Source organism: Astatotilapia calliptera, chromosome 18, assembly GCF_900246225.1.
Source record: "Astatotilapia calliptera chromosome 18, fAstCal1.2, whole genome shotgun sequence".
NCBI classification, from domain to species: Eukaryota; Metazoa; Chordata; class Actinopteri; order Cichliformes; family Cichlidae; genus Astatotilapia; species Astatotilapia calliptera.
The window spans coordinates 2,133,514-2,154,413 of record NC_039319.1 but is presented as its reverse complement, the minus strand read 5'-3'; the positions used below and the strand labels follow the sequence as shown (position 1 = coordinate 2,154,413).

Below are 20,900 nucleotides of genomic sequence, written 5' to 3'. Positions count from 1 at the left end.
CGACAAAGGGGCGGAGACAGTCAGGGTTAGTTGTAGTAAACCTGCTAGGGGGCAGGTTAGCTTCACGGCGTGTGTCGTCATAGTGACTCACTCAGGCTTCAGCTGAACTCGCTTTGTGAAACCGAAAACCCAGAGTTTTCGTTAACTCAGGGTATACTTACTCAGTTTTTCCACTAAACCGGCTTCCTGAAACAGGGCCCTGTGCAGTCTATTTAAGCCTACAGGCTAAATTTCAGGTGTTGTAGCAGACCAGGAACACACGGAAATCTGTCCTCGTTCAAAAGTTAAAAGTAAAAGTTAAACGTCTGAAACGGTAAATAAATGTGTGTATATTCAGATAAAAACTGAACTTTAAATTGAAAAGAGTACAAGAACGTTTCAAGAATGAGATATGTATATGTATGAACTAAGCATGAATACATTTAAAACACTTCTCCTTTTGTAAAACCTGTATAACAAGTCTGACTTGTGGTTCTCTCCTCCCTATTTACAGAAGATTCAGGTTACACCATTTATGAGATCATCAGTCCCTCCTCTCTCTATGTCCTATAAACACTAAAGGTGTGCAAATTTCAGAGGCAGAAGTCAGAACAACTTCAGGGACCAACTCCTGTGTGCAGTGAGTACTGTCGGTAGATTTTTTAAATACAGTCAAAAAAGTAATTTATCTTTTTAATAAATGTTTAATTTCTTGCTAAAGTTAGGGGGGGGGGGGGGGGGGGGGTTTCTTGTAAAGGAAAACACTTCTTATTATGTTGAAACCTGAATTTTCTTACTGAAAGTCATTTAGCTTCATGTTTGTTTCATTAAACTATTTCAGCTTTTTCACATAATCTCACTTTTTCACATTTTCAAACTGAACCAGCACATAATAGACAGGTGAACACTAAAAACAAAAGTGAAAGTAAGTGAAAACAGTACACAGAGCTGCTGTCATGGCTGGCAAATGTGAAAGTCACAATTTACTGATTTAGACCACTGAACCTTCTGTGAATGGTACTCATGACCATTGATGAAAGGCATGGGTTGTTGATCAATAATCATGACAGTTTGCATATTAACGATCAAGAAACTGACCTCAAATGTATGCAAATGTACTGTTTATAAGGTTGTAATGGGGAAAATGGGGCGGCATTCTGGTACGCATCTAGACTTACCGGAAATCACATGGAGTGAAGAAACATCGTACTGTTACAGATGTGCTACCTTCTTTTTCTGCTCTCTTCGGACCAGTCCAGTTACAGATTTATTTGGTATGGCTGTATCCGGCCTTCTGCTCCCTCTGACCTGTAGTGATGTGTTGGTCGCAAACGAAACGGCTCTTAGAGCTGTCTCTTTGAAGCTCCTTATTGGGAGCCATGTTTTTTTGTTGTTTTTTTTCCTCTCACCCTCTCTCTCACGTTTTTTCGCTTCACACTGCACGAGAGCCTTGTGTTTGCACCGAGCAGAGGGGGGAGGGGCGGTAGTTAAACTCCCAGTAGCACAGGAACAGAGCGCGCGAGAGAGAACAAGAGCCAGGGGCAACAACAAGAGACAACATCATCATATTAGAGAGGTATACTAATCATCCACAACTATTTTATATTTTAAATTGTGGATGTTAAAGGATTCAAAAAGTTTATTCATGCACTGAATCCTATGTATGCAATTCCAGGCAGGAAAAAATTCTTCCAAAAAATCATCCCAGGCTTATACGACAAAGAATGTGCATCTTCTTTTTGTTTTGCATATTTTAATTTATATTTTATTGTGTTCTGGTTTGTAGTGATTAGTGTTGTTTCACTTTAAATGTATTTAAAAAGAAAGGGCTGAAAATTTAAATAGTTAAAAGTTGAAATGTAAATAGTTGTTTTTGTACATTATAATTTGTTTTTCCATTTTATGTGGAGTAAATAAGTAAAAGCATATTTATAAATAAACATGTGTAAAAAAAGTTGTTTTTTTTACATTAGTAATTAATTTTGTGCATTATTTTATATTGTTGTTGATAATATATTAAATAAAGCAACAAAACAATCTGAAGAGCCGGTTGGGAGCCAAAAGAGCCAGCTCTTTTTAGTGGGACAAGCCGAAAGAGCTGGTTCTCTAAAAAGAACCAGAATTCCCATCACTACTGACCTGCCAGACTGCCACACTGACCTGTGTGGCAATGGGTGTGGTCCTACTGAGGTGGCGTGAATCACAGAAACCTTTGTCTGCTGTGATGTGCTCTTGTTAAGAGCAATTGGATTACACTTTGTGTGGCCCTGTTAAACGCCAGATCACTGGCAAACGATATATATTTTGTTAAATTACTTTTTTGTTTTAAAAAAAAATCTCATCTGGATTTTATATTCCTGATGGAAACTTGGCTTCGGTGAGTCTTCCTCCCCCTCAACATTTCACTTCTGAGCTCTCCTGGGATCACTGGTAAAGGTGGAGGGCTAGCTTCAGTATTTTAATCCTAATTATGCTGTTGGCAATTGTTGGTGTATCGTCCAACTAAATGCGTTTTTAAAGGATTTTATTCTCGATTTTGCTGACTTACTGGGGAGTCTTCCACTATGATCATGTTTTAGTTGTTGCATCCATGCTTGCTGTGAGACTGAACCACTCGTAAAGGACTTCCTAGCCTTTCTTGACTTAATCCCACACAGTGGTTGAGTGATCCAACTCACAGAAAAGGTTACACGCTAGTAGTAATATAATGTCAGCATTTTTGCCCCCCCCCCCCAACACACACACACACACAACCAGTTTGACAGGTTTCGTGTACGCGTGCGCTTTCAATGTGCTCGGGGTTATGTGAGTTTGTGTTTTTTTAACTGGGGTTTTAATTTAATCAAACTATAAGGGTTTTTAATTAAACTATTTTATGGATTTGGTCTCAACATTCCGTTATGTAGACAGATGTGTTCTTAAAAGCAATTCTTTGTTTTGCCTGGAGGAGTGGAAGCCGTTTTGTTTCACCAGACGCCTTAACAAGCCCGGAATGGGTACCTGCTTTTTATTTACCAACCATCCATCCATCCATCTTCATCCGCTTTATCCGAGGCCGGGTCGCGGGGGCAGCAGCCTAAGCAAAGAGGCCCAGACCTCCCTCTCCCCAGCCACCTCCTCCAGCTTATCCTGGGGAACACCAAGGCGTTCCCAGGCCAGCCGAGAGATATAATCTCTCCAGCGTGTCCTGGGTCTGCCCCGGGGCCTCCTCCCGGTGGGACATGCCTGGAACACCTCACTCAGGAGGCGCCCAGGGGGCATCCTTGTCAGATGCCCGAACCACCTCAGCTGGCTCCTTTCGATCGACATCTAGTCAAAAAAGTGTTACTAATTGTGTTTTAATCACACTAATTTTGTGGTTCTGATGATGTCTCAGCACATGGTGATGTCATCATTTTATTTAAAAATCATAATTTCGGAATGGTGATCCAAGAGGGAGACAGACAGAGCCTACTAGTTTTTAACACAACAGATGGTCACAAATAACATTAAAACAATCAGTTTGAAAGAACGATACTGGCTGCTTCCGGCAAAAGACAAGACCCTGTGCAATGTGTTTTAGAAGTACCACAATAGCGTTTATTTTATTTTTTGTTATTTTTTGAATATTACTTGAACATGTTGTTTGTCTTAAAGGCACAGTTTATGATGGTTCATATCATATTTATCAGTCAGGTCTGTTTTGGGTCCATCTCTGTTCTCTTTATACATGCTGCCTTTGGTATCTATTTTTGAAGAAATACAACATCCCCTTTCACTGTTATGGTTATGACATCCAAACTGGATGTTTCTGTCCCACTGCAGCCTTTGCTCAACTGTCTACATGATGCTACCATCTGGTTAAAACAGAATTTTCCCAGAATAATGAAAATAAGACTGAAGTTATGGTTTTTGCCCCTTTGGATAAGTTATGTGATACACTTGGTCCTCTTGCTTGTCATCATTCCTACACTGCAAGAAATCTCGATTTGAGTACCATCAGTCTTGTTTTATGTTTGTTATGTATGTTGTCATTGTCTCATCTCATGTCTTATTTTTCTGTATTTGTTTTTCTCTTGTTCACAACTAAGGCTACGTTCACACTGCAGGTCTTAATGCTCAATTCCGATTCTTTGATCAAATCCGATTTTTTTGTCTGTGTGTTCACACTACAAATAAAATGCGACAGCAAACGTGCTCTAGTGTGAACGCTCAAAGCGGCCCGCATGCGCAAAAGAAGATGTCACACACAACGCGCTCTGTTTAGACCCAGAGCAAACAGTATTGTTTGACTGATGGCCCTTAATATAAAGACTTCGGACTTCACGCTTCCTAATTTTTACTTTAAGTTATTTTGTTATTTACATAATAATGTAAATAACCTAATAATTATCCTGATTGCTGCTTTAGAGAGGAGCGGTGCTTCAAAGGATAGTTGCAGACTTCTGTCAGAATCTGCAGATTATACAGTACAAATAAAATGTTCACGTTTCTCCAACGTTGTCTTCCCAACAGTTTCACTGACATCTACACGGGATGGCCAGGAAGCGTTCGCGATGTCTTCTCCGGCGCTGATAATTGGCGTCTGTCTTGTGTCAGTGACATAAAAGACGGATTTAATGCGACATGACCGTTCAAACAGCAGTCGCTTTCTAAAACATCGGATATGTATCGGATTCAGTACCACATACGAAAGTGACCCAGATCGGATTTGAAAATATCGGATTTGCGCCGTTCACACTGTCATAGCATGATCGGATATGGGTCGCATAGGGTCAGAAAAATCGGATTTGATGCGCTTTCGCCTGCAGTGTGAACGTAGCCTAATTGTGAAGCACTATAGTCAACTTTGGTGCTTTTAAATGTGCTATTGAAATACAATTGATATGTCAATCCCTCGATTGTTGGGCTGGAGTTTGTATGAAAGATCAGCAGGTTTCACCAGAGAAGCTTCTTTAACTTCTCATTAACAGCTCTGTGAGAGTCACGATGGTGGAACGATATTGCAGATGTTGAGTTTCAGAATTGTTACAAACTAACAGGATACACATGCATCCCATGCAATAATGTTACTTTAAAATGTTTTCACTTCCAAGGGCTGTGGGAAGCTCAATATGTGACAGTTTTATATGACTCTGTTTTCTGGAGCAGTTGAAACTCGTAACTGAAATATCTTTAAGAATTCATTCAACAATACTTTAAAAACTTCACATATATAATTTAATTGGTGCTCCTTAAATACAACCTTAGAGCAGATTGAGGTTATTCATGTTACTAACAGATTCATGTGTGTCCATCGTTGTTAGTGCACGTCCATGTTTTCTAACATGTGAAAGGTCCTGAGTGTGAAACCAGCAGGTCTTTAATACTGACTATAATACTGTGATAGAAGCATGTCGAATAATTCAGTAACAGCAGTGAAAACATAAACTCTTAAATGTATGAATCAAGTTCACTTGGCGTTTTCAGTTTTCTGGACTTTTTAGGGCACAAACAAGTCAAGAGCTAAACTTATAAAGCTTCAGATAAGCTGTTCTCCTTGTAAAGTTCTTTCTCTCTGGTTTTCCCCAATAGCTGGGTGGAGTGTGTTCCTGTCAGAGACTTCCTCTTGCGGTGAGTATTAGTGATGGGTCGTTCGCGAACGAAATGGCTCTTAGAGCCGGCTCTTTGACGTGAACGACGCGAGCCGGCTCCTTATCGCGAGCCGTCACGTGGGTTTTTTTTTTTTTTTTCTTTCTCTCAGCCTCTCTCTCGCACTTTTTTTCCGCTTCACTCTGCACGCGAGCCTTGTGCTTTACGCTGGGCAGAGGGGGGAGGGGCGGTAGTTACACTCAGTAGCACAGGAACAGAGCCAGAGAGAGAGAAAGAGAGGCAGGGACAACAACATTAGAAAGGTATAGTAATCATCCACAACTATTTTCGGTTGCAGATGATAAAGGATTGAGAAAGTTTATTCATGCAGGTCCATATGACAGAGAATATGCATGTTCTTTTTGTTTTCATATTATAATTTATATTTAATTGTGTTGTGGTTTGCAGTGTTTTGTGTTCTTTTCACTTTAAATTTGTGAAAGGAAAAAGCTGAAAATTTAAATAGTTAAAACTTGAAATGTGAATAGTTGATTTTTGTATTATATGATTTATTTATTACATTTTATGTGGAGTGAATAAATAAAAGTATATTTACGGTGGCCCCTAGAGACAAAGCACATACAAACTTCAAATCACGTACGAACTCTGAAGCATGTACAAACTCCAAAACACGTAAAAACACGTACAAACTCCAAAACACGTAAAAACTCCAAAACACGTAAAAACACGTACAAACTCCGAAGCACGTAAAAACTCAGAAGCATATAAAAACTCAGAAGCACATAAAAACTCAAAACACGTACAAAAGACAACAGAAGTGCTCCAGGATGCTGGGCGCAGTGTTGAGCCTTTGTTATCTTGTGGCTACACAAGCCAGCAAGTACCAATGACCGGATTTGGTGTGTGGTAGTAACAGGTAAATGAACTTTTTTTTAAATTATTTGAATATATATATGAGTGCCTGTGTATAAATACACAAACAATACACACATGCTTTCAATTGTGTAATTTAAGTGATCTAGTAGCTCTGCTTTGGAAGTTCAGTTCATGCTAGAAATGTGTTTTGGAGTTTGTACGTGTTTTGTCTCTAGGGGCCACCGCATATATTTATATATAAACATATATAAATAAAACCACTTGTTTTTACGTTAGTAATTCCTTTTGTGCATAATTTTATATTATTGTTAATAATAAATTAATTAAAGCAACAAAACAACCTGAAGAGCCGGTTCGGAGCAGAAAGAGCCGGCTCTTTTTAGTGAGCCGAACCGAAAGAGCCGGCTCTTTTTAGTGAGCCGAACCGAAAGAGCCGGCTCCCTAAAAAGAGCCGGAAATCCCATCACTAGTGAGTATGTGGTTTGACTATGTTTGTTTTAGATCTTCGGGATTCCTCATTTTAAGAAGTTCAATGAAGCCAGTTTTCTTTAGACTTTTGTTGTGAAGATGGAGGCATTTTCAGTTTATTCCAGTTAAGACGTGTATATAAAAGAAACAGGTGGGTAGTAACGAGTTACATTTACTTGAGCAAGCAAAAAAAAAAAAAAAAAAAAAAGAAGGTACTTTTAAAGTACCTTTTTTGCACGATACTTTTTACTTGAGTACATTTATGAAGAAGAAACGGTACTTTTACTCCGCTACATTTGCAAAATTCGACTCATTACTTTAAAAAAAATAATTAGTTTAACACATTAGATAACATGCCGCCAGTGGAGTTTCCGGTAACTTTTTTACCAATGAGATGTGGCCATGCAGTCACATGACCAGTTTGAAACTCTGGCAGGCAGAGCGGCCCAAGCGTTTCAAAGTAGCGGACGTCACAAGAAAGATGAAACATGGCACAGTCTACGCTAGAGCTGAAGAAGATGAACAGCATTTTCCTCACATACAAAGGATGTTTCGCTTAAAAGCAGTACACAAGAACAGCTATGTCTTCAGTGTCGGTGTCTTCAACGAGAGCCAAAACAAACCAACTTTTCAGCGTGAAACAACTCAACTCGTGTAACCTGAGGAAACTGTAAGTTTTCTCTAAATATCTTTTTAGCTGTGGTTAGCTGGATGTCAGTCTTATGTTACAGTAGCTGTGTCGAGCTCGAGCTGCGAGTCATATTTTCAGTGCTACATTGTAGTGAGATAAGTTTGTGGGTGTTTGTGCAGCTTCGGCTGTCCTTTTAACTGCTTGCTGGTTAGCTAGCCTCAGCTATAAGCTAACAGCTAGCCTCAGCTATAAGCTAACAGCTAGCCTGGTTAATGACGCTGGAGTTCCACGCACATGCAAACAGCTCGTCTCTACTGCTTTAAAAGTTAAAACAGAAGGCAATACTGCAGGTGACAGTGTCAGGTTAAGGCTGTGTGCAGGCAGGAGTGGAAGTAGAAGGACCCAAAATGCAGACACTCGGAGGCGGAAAGTAACTCAAAACTCAGCTTTTATTGCTGGATGGCAAAACAAAACAAAAATCCAAATACATTTACATGACCAGGCAGACGGACCATACCGCATAAATGAGAGTAGATCACAACACAGACACAAAGAAACACAGGGCTTAATTACACATAGTGAGCAATCAGGGAATGGGTAACAGGAGGGAAACACAGCTGGGGCAAATCAGGCCTAACGAGACAAGGGGAAGCGAAACCAGACACATTAGCATCAGACATGGACTTTCAAAGTAAAACAGGATACAGCAGACAGGGAAGACAACAATGGAGCAACTATGGAACACAGACAGAAAACCAGAACACTAAAACTCTAACCAAACCCCACCCAGAGAACCTAAACTAAGAATAATCCTAAAACCCATAAAGCAAAGCTAGAATATAATGAAATAACAAAATCAAAGAACCAAAAACACAAAACACTGGGTCAACGACCCAGGGACCCTAACTGACAGGGTTTATTATGTGAAACAGCAGCTTGTTTAGTTTAAACAGTCTGCATTAAGCTGGGCAAACACTGTGCGATTTTTTTCAGTCACGTTATTCAGCTCCTGCTCAAACTGTACAATTAAATCTCAGGGGTTAGAAGTTCATAGGTCACGATGCAGGGTCTCACACTATACGGCCCGATGCTCTGATGTGACCTGAGTGCTCAAACTGTGCGTCCATAACATGAAGCTTATCATACAAAATCTGTCTCTCGCTCTCCCTCTTGGTCTTTCACTTACACAGACACACACACACCATCAACTTTGCTAAATTACTAATGAAAAACATTGACCAGGCAGCTGTGATTGAGCAGCAATGTCCATCCAACTCTTTTCATGGTTGTTGTAGTCGTGATAATTTTGTGAGGTCACATTGAAAAGCCTCGGATATGGAAGCGTAGAGCTGCCACCCAGGCAAAAGAAAAATAGAGTTATGTCATGTTACAACATGAAACGTTTATTGTTCTAACAATATACTATCGTGTTTGTACAATATACCTTTCACGTACATAATTATCACGTTCGTACAATATAAATATTATATTGTATGAACGTGAAAGGTATTTTGCACGAACATGAAAAGTATATTGTTAGAACAATAAACTTTTCATGTTATAACATGACATAACTCTATTTTTCTTTTGCCTGGGTGGCAGCTCTACGCTTACGTACTCGGATGAGCTTGCCTCATCCTACAAGTTGTGCCTCCATCTCTTGTGTTCAGATCACACGCTGCACTGCTGTGCTGCTCCACCTTTTCTCTTTCATTTCTGTGTTTGTGCGTGCGCAGTTTGAGAGGCTGCGTTGAGGGGCGACAGGATTTCAAACAGGTTTGATTATCATGTAGAAGAAATTTTACTCTTTACTATTTTTCTAGACCACACGATTGATGATTGGGAGCTGGTCATGAGGTGTTAACTGCTTTTCCTTACCCCATGTATACTACACGATGCACACATGATTAAGGCAAAACACGGCCGATCCCCAAAATGGTTGTGCGATTGAAAAATCTGCTCAAAATGGGACAAAAATCGCACAGTGTATGGCCAGCTTTTGGAGGCTAGCTCCAAACAAACATCTGCAGCTTGGCAGTGTATACAACACTATTTCCATACACCTGTGGTCCCAATTTCATTTGAGTGTTTTTTAAAGTATAAATTGTCAATCAATTCAGTGTTACACCTAAAGTAAATTAACACAATTTACCCTACATTTTACATTTTAGGGGCACCAGACCTTGTTTACATAAAGTATACTCTGTTTTTGAGTGAAAAAAAACAAGACAATAAAATATTTAATTGTTTAGATCATTTGACTAACTACAGAGTGTTGTATATTGAATTTGAGTGAAAATGGTTTTTTGAATCATTTACAAATTTTTAATGGCACCACATAATCACACCTGTAGTCCGCAGGGGACAAAAATGTCCCCATATGGTTTGATTGATACTTAATGAAGTTGATTTTTCCCCCACTTTTAATTAAAACTTACTTCAAACATTTTGACAATATTTCTTTATTCCATTTCAAATTTATGTCTGATAAAAACCTCATTTAAATGAATGTTTTCTTTGTTTTGGGGTAAAAAAAAATAAAATTAAATCATCATTTATTGTGATTATCATTTCACAACCAGAGTCGGTTGCTTTAACAGATTATCACAGACAGGTATATGTAACCCAGAGTAAAATCTGTTTTAATAGATTTTAGTAATTTCCTGCACTTATTTCCTGGCATTGAACACATCACCAATACATGACTCCAACCGCATGACTTTGCTCAGCCAATCGGATGGCATGTAGGTCATAGTAAGCCTGTCCCGGCTTCCTCCAGATGCGTGGAGGCAAGCCAGGTTGACAGAGCTGTTGCAGGTTTGTATTGGCAAACATTTGCTTTTCCCGTTTTAATGCATTTTTTTTAACACCAACTAACTTATACAACTTAGATGCTCAGGCGGTTGGGAAGCGCATCTGCAACTGGAAGGTCGCTGGTTCGATCCCCGGGCTCTCTGTTCTGGTCATTGTGTCCTTAGGCAAGACACTTTACCCTACTGGTGTTGGCCAAAGGGGCCAATGGCGCAATATGGCAGTCTGCCCACAACTGTAGCTGCCTCCACCAGTGTGTGAATGTGAGAGTGAATGAATAGTGGCATTGTAAAGTGCTTTGGGTGCCTTGAAAAGCGCTATATCAATCCAATCCATTATTATTACTGTGAGACAGAGCCATAGTGTTGTTGTGCACTGTGTGCTGCCAGTCCAAACAATTTGAATTTGATTTTTGATTTGACTGATAGTTGTTGAATAACAGATGTTGTGAAGCTATATAATATGTATATAGCAGTTGAAATGTTTTAGTTAAATCCTTACTGGTTAAATATACTGTTTGTTTATTTATTTATAAATTGTGTACACAGGATCAAGAATAACTTAATGTATTTAGCTTAACTGGCTGACATTTTTGTATTATTCTTGTGATTTCTTATTGGCCTTGTTTATTTAATGCAGGCCAGGTGAACCTTTTTTGGGTGTGAAAAAGGATGGCGAGCCAATGAACGGCTAAGAGCAGGACTCATTCTGCATTGAAGCTTCCACTGGTTGGGTAGGAAACTATCAAAGACGACGCTCTGTCCCTATTTTCCACAATCATACACACCATTCCCCCCGTTTATTGACAATAGCGCTTGGACATCTCTCATTCAGATAAAACTCACGGACTTCAGTGTGGATCAGTGTTTTTTATGTTAACATGTTTTATTTATGGGGAACTTTTTTTGAGAATCTATATTGCTTGGTATAAGCCAGAAGAATTTGCTTAGTTGTCTTTGTGCACCCCCACTGGGTTTTTCGATTAATTGAATAGCTGCAGCAGGAGAAAAGGAAAAGAAAAAAGAAAACAAGCAAAGAAAAAGAGCAACGTAATAAACAACATCACAATGATATATGGGAATATAACAGTAAATACTAAATGTTAAACATTATTGTGCAGCACATTATATCGACAGCGCACAGTGTGCTTTGAGGTAGGAGCCAAAAAGGGTGTAGTTTGTATGTGTGAGCACCCGTGTGTACACCTGTGAGCATGGACGCGCTTGTTTTTTTAAAAGGTTCCTTCATGTAATGATCTGCTAGAGGGTGTGGGGGGGCCACAGCCCCGTCCTCCAGGGCATGAAGCAGGTATGGAGGAGATCAAAACTCCAGACATCCAGAGGCCCCCAGAACACAAGAGACCAAGGAAGACCAACAGAGGGGCAGCCGCGCCACTGTCCCAGAAAGAGCTGAGGAGAGTCCCAGATGAGGGCTCACCCAGCAGCCGCGTAGCAGAAGCCAGGGGGAGTTGCAGTGACGCTCCCGTGAGCTCCGCCGGCAGCCAGCTGTGCCTGAGTGACCAAGCCCCAGGCCGAGAGGCCGAGGGCACTCCACCTCCAAAGTGGCCCGAGCGAGCCCCAGGCTCCAGGCCCCGATAAGCGTCCGCCAAGGAGTGAGCCGGTGTGTACCTGGACGCCCATCCCCAGACACAAAGAACCACCAACGCACCGACACCTGAGGGAGTCCGCCACTGGCAGGGGAAGTGGTGGTGGGGGGAGATAGGCCTCCAAACCTTGGAGGGCCTGAGATGTCCCCAGAGAGGTGGCGCCTGATACCCAACCTGACATATAGACACAGATATACAGGCACACACAGACACAAACATCCATTCCCACCCTCATGCTCTCATATGCACTCACTCCACACTCAACCAACGTGGAGACAGACATAAAGAGACGCTGTACACACAATCACACTCCCCAAGCGTACTCTACGAACCGGGTCTAGGTACCCTTGCCCCTGGAGGGGGGAACTGCACCCAGACCCAGGTGGTGTTACCCTTTTCCCTGCGGTGGGGAGAGGCAGACCGCCCCGACTCCGCAGCAGCAGGGAGGCCCCACACTCCAGACCGCAGCCGGACGGCCAACTCCTCCTCCTAGCCCCCCCGCTCCAGCAGGTCGCAGAGAATGGGGGTGAGAGAAGACTCCAAACCTCCCTCCACCCGCTCATTGTAGTGTTGATGCATGTGTGTTCTGAGGTGCAATTAAAACCCAGGAGGGCATGGAGCTACCTGCCAGAGAGCAGCAGGTAAGCGCATAGTCCCTCCTGCTAGCCCTCAATGTCTACGTGTACCGTATTTTCACGACCATAAGGCGCACTTAAAAGTCTTAGATTTTCTTTAAAAAGTACGGCGCGCCCTATAGCGCAGTGCGCCCTGTGTGTTGTAATGAGGACGTAGTAGAGAACACCATGAGAACGCTAAAGGGTGAAGTCTGGACGTTGACTTCATCGCACATACCTGTATAAAAGAACAGGTATGTGCGTTATGCAGGACATCGTTGTTTTAACAACCCTGAAAATGGCAAAGAGACACGCTTACGAAGCACCATTCGGCTAAAAGCAGTTTCACTAGCAGAAGAAATGAAAATTGAACATTTCCGAGGAGGTCCGTCTTGGTGCTTTCGTTTCATGAAACGGTGCCATTTTTCCATCCGGACCAGGACTACGGTAGCGCAGCAACTTCCAGCGGATTATAAGGAAAAGCTGGCCATCTTCCGCTCCTACTGCAGCAAACACATCGGCGACAAACACATCCAGACCAGCCACATCACTAACATGGACGAGGTCCCGCTCACTTTTGACATCCCGGTGAGTCACACTGTGGAGAAGAAGGGGACCAGCACGGTAGCGATACGCACAACGGGGTATGAAAAGTCTTCTTTTACTGTTGTGCTTGGCTGCCATGCTAATGGACAGAAACTGCCGCCTATGGTGATTTTTAAGCGAAAGACTTTGCCTAAAGAGAAGTTTCCAGCAGGAATCATCATTAAGGCAAATGAAAAGGGCTGGATGGATGAGGAAATGATGAAAGAGTGGCTGAGGGAGGTGTATGTAAGGAGACCAGGTGGTTTTTTCCACGCATCACCATCACTGTTGATCTGTGACTCTATGCGTGCCCATCTCACAGCCAATGTGAAAAAACAAGTGAAACGAATGAACTGTGAGCTTGCTGTCATTCCGGGAGGCCTGACAAAGGAACTCCAACCGCTGGACATCGGTGTGAACCGCCCGTTCAAAGTAAGGCTGTGAGAAGCCTGGGAGCGATGGATGACCGATGGAGACCACAGTTTCACCAAGAGTGGAAGGCAGCGCCGGGCGAGTTACGCCACAATTTGCCAATGGATTGTAGATGCTTGGGCTAACATGGCTGCTGGCACTGTTGTTCAAGCTTTCGCAAAAGCCGGCATCATTTCTGAGGAGCCGCACAGCACGGAAAGTGACTCTGACAGTGAAGAAAGTGAACCTGGAATGTTTGATGGAGATTTAGCGCAGCTGTTCAATTCAGACACAGAGGATGAGGACTTCCATGGGTTTGATTGATGACAATTACCTGTAATAAAAATGTGAGTACCAAACTCAGTTTTGCTCCCGCTTTATTTTTAAACACGCATACTTGTATGCGCCCTATAATCAGGTGCGCCTTATGTGTGTGTTAAATACAGTAATGGCACACATAAGTGAGACTGCGCCTTTTTGCACATACCTGTATAAAAGAACAGGTATGTGCGATAAAGTCAACGTCCACACTTCACCCTTTAGCGTTCTCATGGTGTTCTCTACTACGTCCTCATTACAACACACAGGGCGCACTGTGCTATAGGGCGCGCCGTACTTTTTGAAGAAAATCTAAGACTTTTAAGTGCGCCTTATTTGTCTTATGAAATATGGTATTTTCAATTAAGACATTTTTACAATACAGAAATTAGAAACAATACAAAAATTCTTGAGAGAAGGAAGCCATATAATAGAAATAATAACAGGTGCATATAAAAATCCTCCATCAAGAATTTTATCGAAATTATATAATGGCCTGCAAAATTTGAATAGGAATGAAACATTATATATCAAACAAAAGTGGGAATCTGAATTACATCTTGAGTTGTCAGAGGATGACTGGCGATCCGTATGTCTCACACAGCATAATTCCACTAGCTCTAGACGATGGAGAGAATATGGCTGGAAAAATGTGATTAGGTTCTTTATTACTCCTTATATCAAAAGCAAGCAGCTGAAAACACCCCAACAATGCTGGAGATTATGTGGAGACTGGGACGCCAATCATTCTCATGTGTTTTGGAAGTGTAAAAATATCAAACCTTACTGGGAAAGCATTGCGGTAACAATGACGAAAGTGCTGGGGTATGACGTGCTGTGTGAGGCACGAGTAATGTATTTTGGAATATGGGAAAATGTAAGAAAGGAGGACCATTACTTGTTTAAAATTATGTTGTTGTCAAGCAAAAAGGTAATAACAAAAAACTGGCTGAAAAGTGACCCTTTAAAATTGGAAGAGTGGACTGATGTAATTGAGGACATATATATAATGGAGAAAATGAGCTACACTTTGAGACTGAAATCTGACAAACACCGAAAACGGTGGACAAAATGGATAGCCTATAAGACTCACTCATCCCCATAAGGCAGGGACCTCTCCTCGTTGTTGTTGTTGTTTTTTTTGGTTTTTTTTGCCCTCTTCCACAGATTAGGTGTCCTTTATTTTTTTTAGTTTGTTTCTTTTGTGTTCTTTTTTTCATATTTTTGTTTGCATGTACTATAAAATTGGAAAAAGTACAAAATAAAAAGTTAAAAAAAAAAAAAGGAGCGGATGAGAAGTCCAGGTAGAGCAAACGGACATAGGAATTCTTCTGCTCCAGGTGGGTGAGGGTGGTGTGGACCACAGAAGAGATGGCATCTTCTGTGGATTGATTCTTCTGGTAGGCGAACTGGTGGTATTAACATTCAGAGTGACCTCTGCAATGGCCTCGGAGAATTACGGCTACGAGGGCGGCTGGGTGACGGTGAGGAGGAAGCATAGTCTTAAACAGAAGTCCCAGGTACACCATCAACCTGTTCATGTGTCTAACTGGTTTTCCCCACTCGACGACACACCCGCCGGGGGTCAAACTCTAGTAATTGGTGATTCTGTTCTCAGACATGTGAAGCTAGAGACACCGGCAAGCAAGTCAATTGTCTTCCAGGGGCCAGAGTAGGCGACATGGAAGGAAATTTAAAACTGCTGCATCTATTATTCTCAACAATCCCCCTTTTGATCTCTCCACTGAGAGATCACATCAAACCTCTGCTTCATCCTGGGGCAGAACTAGTTTCCTATACTTGACGGACTCTCCTAGTGTGAATGGCTTTCACACTTCCTGAGATAAAATATGTTTAACTGTTTGAATAGGGTGGTGTGAAGCAGACAACCTGTGGGACCAAAGCATTATAGTAAAAAACAATGTGACCAGTCGCACAATCCGAATCAGAATACACTTCCACCCTTAATTCTTTCATCCATTAAGAACAACATTCATAACAGAATTTCTTTCCTGACATTCTGTATCATCCACCCAATTTTACACTTAAAGAAGTTCAGATTGTGCATCTTCACTTGGCGATTCTCTCACCACTCTGTGTTCATCTCATCACATTCACTATATATTCAGTGAGTCTTTTTTTTCCAGCGTGGGGTGAGTCTCTATGTTTTTCCTTGTTTTCTTTCTTCAGTCTCGGGGGTAGACCACCCTGAGCCTTTTGCCACAGACCAGGGGATTATTCTGCCCCTGTGGTTGAGATCTGGGTTTCCTCTGACCTGATTCATTTGAGTCATGGCTCGATTCCCCCTTTGGTGTTCAAGTTGCTCCTGGATTTCCTTCTCCAGTCTTCCTGGCCCCTCAGCTACTGCACACTGGCTCCAGTGTTACCCAGCTTCATCTTTGCCCTTTAGTTGAACAGCGTGTGATGTCTTCTCCATCATCTCGAATGGTCCTGTCCACCTCAGCTCCGACCACTTTTTTTTTATTTTTTTTATCACCATCAGACGTACCCACCAGGCTTCCGACAGCGTGCTTCCTGCAGTGAACTGTGTTCTCTCTCCAACCCATGTGCCTCTTCAGTAGCTCTCGTTCCGATCTCTGGGGGCAAGACTGGTTGTCCATCTGGTCTTCTTGAAGCCTTCTCTCCAGGTCTCAGTCTGCATCTTATGGATGATCCCCTTCCATCACTTTGGTCACTGCGCCTGTAATTTAAAAATTACACGATCTCCAGTCCTCCTACTCCGGAAAAGATGGTTTTCCGGAAGACTGGAGATCCAAATTCAGGGGGAAGTAGATTTGGATATCATCTGCATAACAATAAAAGGAAATATTGTGTTTTCTGAAAATTTGGGAACACCACAGCAGAGGGGTGTGAAAGAGGAAGACTAATTCGCCATAGAGACAGAGAAAGTCCTCTCAGATTAATATGATTTGAACCATAAGAGCACTTTGCCTGTAAGGCCAAGTACATGCTCTAGCCTTGCAAGGTGGATGTTATGGTCTCTGAGTTTGTACGTGTTATGGTCAATTGTATTGTATCGAAGGCTGAAGTCTCAGTAGGGCTGTCTCGGTGCTGCAGTGAGGTTTGAAACCGGCATGGATTTTTTTACTGATTCCATTTGTCTCCAGCTAGGAAGAATCCCTCGTTTATTACGGGAGTTACGTTCCAAAAGTAACCTGCGATAGGTGAAATCCATGAAGTAGCCAGCTTTAATTTTTTTGCAATTATTATAGATGTGTTAATGTAAAACCCCTCACTACACACTTTAGGCACTTTTCTCAGACAGGCATGAACATTTTCACACTTTTCTCTCATGTTCAAACCTTCGTAGAAAAATTAGTCCAGTATTATACAATGAAACCAAAGGCCCTCAGGTGCCTTTGATGGTGCAAAATGTTTCGTCGACATTAAACTTACAGTACAGCACTTCAGAGTCACACTGCAAGCGATCGAAGATTTATGTGAATTTGACAAGCTGAAAGCATTCTGAATTGTACAGGAGACATGCCATGAGATTGACTGACAATAGTCTACAGCCAATCAGGATGTAGAATACAATGCGCTGTTAAAAAAAACAAACAAAAAAAACCAAAAAAAAAACCTGCAATGGCAAATTGCACAAAAAAAATCTGCGAAAGAGCAAGGCTGCAAAATCTGGGACTCTCCACCATTGACCCGTAGAACTGAAGAAGCTTCTGGGATGAGAAGTGAAACGTGTCTTCAAGCAACTCAAAGAAGTCCAGACGCTTTTCTTTCCAAGCTCCTTAGACAATGCTGCAAAAGGTGAACTGCATTATAGCAAGGGACCACTGTATTTAAAAGTCTGTTAGTATATAAGACTTTGTCTTTTTTTAATAAACAACTCATATGTCAGCTGTCAGCAAAGCTATAGAACTGAAAAAACGTAAGAGAACTTCAGATCCCTAGTGATGGGAATTCCGGCTCTTTTTTTTTTTTGTAATTGTTTATGTTTAAGTTGTTTATTGCTGGTTTTTAGTTAGTTTTTTGTCTGTTTGGGAGCTGACACAGTCTCTATGGAGATGGGTTTTGGGTATCCACCTTATTTTTTTTTTTAAAGTATTAGTATCGGTATTGGTATCAGCGATAGTGATGGGATTTCCGGCACTTTTTAGAGAACCGGCTCTTTCGGCTCCAAACCGGCTCTTAAGGTTGTTTTGTTGCTTTAATTAATTTATTGTTAACAATGATATAAATTTATGCACAAAAGGAATTACTAATGTAAAAAAGTGTTTTTATTTATATATGTTTATATATAAATATATGCGGTGGCCCCTAGAGACAAAACACGTACAAACTCCAAAACACATTTCTAGCATTAACTGAACTTCAAAAACAGAGCTACCTAGATCACTTGAATTACACAATTGAAAGCATATGTGTATTGTTTGTGTATTTATACACAAGCACTCCTTTATATTCAAATAATTAAAAAAAAAAAGTTCATTTACCTGTTACTACAGGTAGCCACTAGGTAACAAAAGTTCAACACTGCGCCAGCATCCTGGAGCACTTCTGTTGTCTTTTGTACGTGTTTCTGAGTTTGTATATACTGCTTTGTCTCTTGGGGCCACCATAAATATACTTTTATTTATTCACTCCACATAAAATGTAATAAATAAATCATATAATACAAAAACCAACTAGTCACAGATCAACTTTTAACTATTTAAATTTTCAGCTTTTTCCTTTTAAACAAATTTAAAGTGAAACAACACAAAACACTGCAAACCACAACACAATTAAATATAAATTAAAATATGAAAACAAAAAGAAGATGCACATTCTCTGTCATATGGACCTGCATGAATAAACTTTCTGAATCCTCAATCATCCTCAACTGAAAATAGTTGTGGATGATTACTATACCTTTCTAATGTGACGTTGTTGTCCCTGGCTCTCTTTCTCTCTCCCTCCCGCTCTGTTCCTGTCACGGCTGCGCAGCAGTCGTGTGGTGAATTGAGAAAAGGATCCAAGATGCAGGCACTGACTGGGGTGCGAGTGAATGTTTATTTGCAGAGGTGATAAGGTGACAAAAACAGGAGGAGCAGAGCGGGCAGTAAACCAACCTAAACTGGGGAAAACTAAAGAACTCAACTTAAATCAAACACGCACGGGAGGAGGAACAAAATACACAATGAAAGATGGTGGAGAGACGCAGACTGAACACCCGGTTACACAGAATGATGCAGACGGACATGGAGTTAAACAGACGACGCGACAGAGAGCACAGGAAAACACAGGGCTTAAATACACGGGGAGTAATCAGGGAATGGGAGGCTGCTGCGGGCGAGGATGATGAGACTGCAGCTGGCGAGGATGATGAGTCTTGGGGCTGGACGGGCTCCTCGGGCCCTCCAGCTGACAAGGCAGGAAGCTGGCTAGGTTCTCCTGAACCTCCAGCTGACGAGTCTTGGGGCTGGATGGGCTCCTCGGGCCCTCCAGCTGACGAGGCAGGAAGCTGGCTAGGTTCTCCTGAACCTCCAGCTGATGAGTCTTGGGGCTGGACGGGCTCCTCGGGCCCTCCAGCTGACGAGTCTTGGGGCTGGACGGGCTCCTCGATCCCTCCAGCTGACGAGGCAGGAAGCTGGCTAGGTTCTCCTGAACCTCCAGCTGACGAGTCTTGAGGCTGGACGGGCTCCTCGGGCCCTCCAGCTGACGAGGCAGGAAGCTGGATGGGCTCTTCGGGCCCCCCAGCGAAGACAGTCTCAGAACCAGTGGGCACCGGAGCCCCTGGCACACACAGGACAGAACCAGCAGGTGCGGGGACCTCTGGCAGAGACAGAACAGAACCGGCAGGTACGGAGACCTCTGGCAGAGACAGAACAGAACCAGCAGGTGCGGAGACCTCTGGCAGAGAGAGCAGAACCAGCAGGTGCAGAGACCTCTGGCAGAGACAGAACAGGACCAGCAGGTGCGGAGACCTCTGGCAGAGACAGAGCAGAACCAGCAGGTGCGGAGACCTCTGGCAGAGACAGAACAGGACCAGCAGGCACACGGGTCTCTGGCAGAGACACCGGTAACTGAAACTGCGCAGGGCACTGGCTTTGCCCAGGCAGTGCTGGCACGGTGCAGTTCTTAGCTGGCGTCTTGGCTTCCAGGGGTCCAGAGTCGGCTGAAGGCAGGGGAGGCCTTGGGGCGAGTAACAGTCTCTAAATTAGCCAGTTTCTGAGAAACTAGAGTGGTTTTAATGGGTTTGTCTCTCCGCTTAAAATGGGTGCTTGGAACGGGATTCAAAATGGGTGGCACAGACACAGCCTCCAGTATGGAGGGAGCGGGTGACCGGGCTAATGGAATAGATGCAGGCTGGGCTAATGAACTGGCTAAAGGCTGATGTACTGGTTGAAGTGAGACTGGAGTTGGTGGTGGAGTGGATGAAACACAGTCAGTTACTGTTATGGATGTTTTGAAAATGCCAACTTGTGAGAGGTCAGTTACCACGAAGGTAGGTAAACGCCGTGTACTGTCTCTACTCTCACTATGAACAGCCCCAGAAAACACAGTCTCAGAAGCACCAGCGTCCTTAAAACTCACCACAGATGGTCGCACAGGAGTCCCTGAATCCGGCTGTGGGGTGAAGCGCCGGTGGTGCGAACGTTGCTTCCCCACCGCTGACGGCTCCGACGGGCAGGGCAAAACCTCCGGCGGGTCAGGCCGTGAAACCTCCGGTGGGTGAAGCTGAGATGGCTGCTTCGGGACGGTCGTAGTCCACTGTTGCTGGGCAGAACCTGCCACTTCCCGAGCTTGCACCGCCTCCCGGGCTTTATGCAGCTCAGAGATTAAATCCGTAAATCCCCTGAACTGGTGGAGATAGGGATTTCCATCCAGAATGGCCTCAATGGCATTTATCCCCACAACCTTCGCTCGTGCGTTGGAGGTGTGGGTTACCCAGTCCACCAGGCGTAGGGCGCGTGTGAGGTCGCTCTCCCCGGTCGAGGCCGCTGGATCCATCTTGTAGTCGCGTCGTACTGTCACGGCTGCACAGCAGTCGTGTGGTGAATTGAGAAAAGGA

The 20,900-nt window shown here is 42.8% G+C and overlaps 1 protein-coding gene across 1 annotated transcript in view; it reads left to right on the top strand.

Moving 5' to 3' along the window:
- Positions 1-574: 574 nt before the first annotated feature.
- Positions 575-20,900, top strand: part of LOC113010203 (stonustoxin subunit beta-like) — a 39,614-nt gene continuing 19,288 nt past the window's right edge. Inside the window, exon 1 of the mRNA XM_026149160.1 lies at positions 575-619. The gene's annotated coding sequence lies outside the window, so the exon portion shown is untranslated. The remainder of the gene's footprint in view (positions 620-20,900) is intronic.